Raw genomic sequence first — 1,201 nt, forward strand, 5'->3', positions numbered from 1 at the left:
AGTTTTCATCTTTTTACCTTTAATGCCTTTTTACCTTAAGACAGCTCCGTGGATGGAGGTTTGAAGTGTTTGGCTGGGCGTGATAGTCGAGTTTGAACGTGTGACGTGGTACAGAATGGCCAAACAATGAAATTAGCCAGGTGGCCAATCAGAGTTCCGTATTAACAGGTTTATATTGGTTCTGATGACTGATTGGCTGAGAGAGCCTGTGTAAAGCTTGGACACAAACGTTCATGAAAGCAGTTTAGTGCTCACTCCCTGTTTCTCTCCTTTAAAGAGTCCGACGCTCCCTCATACTCAACCCATCCCCCCCCCTCTCTCCTTATCTGTCCCCCACCCAGTCTTCTCTGCATCTCTTCTGCCCCCATCTCTGCTGAATGAATAATTAAGAGAGGGAGAGTATGTCTGTTCCCCCATGTTAAAATCTGTGGTTTAGGTTTCAGACACAATGGAGGGGGGGTGTGTGTGCATGCGCACGTATATGAATGCTTTTATCTGTGTTCTGGTTTGTGTGCATGTGGTGTGTGTGGGTATGAAAAAATGAGTTTGTGTGTGTGTGTGAGTGAGAGAGAGAGAGAGAGAGTAGGCCTGTACACTGTGTCAGTGAGAGCGTGTGTGTGTGTGTGTGTGTGTGTAAAAGGTTGCTGACAGTCATTCCTGTGTCCGTTCTCCTCAGTACCAGACGACCTGACCCCAGAGGAGAAGCAGGAGCTGGAGAATATTCGGCGGCGCAAGCAGGAGCTGCTCCAAGACATCCAGGTATGACAGTTACTCTCCGTCAACCACACACACACACACACACACACACGCACACACACGCTACACGATATTACTACACACACGCTACACGATATTACTCTACACACACACACACACACACACACACACACACACACACACACACACACACACTACACTATATTACTCTACACACACACACACACACACACGCTACACGATATTACTCTACACACACACACACACACACTACACGATATTACTCTACACACACACACACACACACACACACACACACACTACACGATATTACTCTACACACACACACACACACACACACACACACACACACACTACACGATATTACTCTACACACACACACACACACACACACACACACACACACACACACACTACACGATATTACTCTACACACACACACACACACACACACACACACACA

The 1,201-nt window shown here is 46.9% G+C and overlaps 1 protein-coding gene across 2 annotated transcripts in view; it reads left to right on the forward strand.

The window, feature by feature from the left end:
* The first annotated feature begins 659 nt into the window (after positions 1–659).
* Positions 660–1,201, forward strand: part of cyth1b (cytohesin 1b) — a 20,478-nt gene continuing 19,936 nt past the window's right edge. Inside the window, exon 1 of one of the 2 annotated variants that reach the window (XM_030773831.1) lies at positions 660–759. The gene's annotated coding sequence lies outside the window, so the exon portion shown is untranslated. The remainder of the gene's footprint in view (positions 760–1,201) is intronic. The other variant, XM_030773832.1, reaches the window with a different exon arrangement.

This window comes from Chanos chanos, chromosome 5, assembly GCF_902362185.1.
Source record: "Chanos chanos chromosome 5, fChaCha1.1, whole genome shotgun sequence".
NCBI lineage: Eukaryota > Metazoa > Chordata > Actinopteri > Gonorynchiformes > Chanidae > Chanos > Chanos chanos.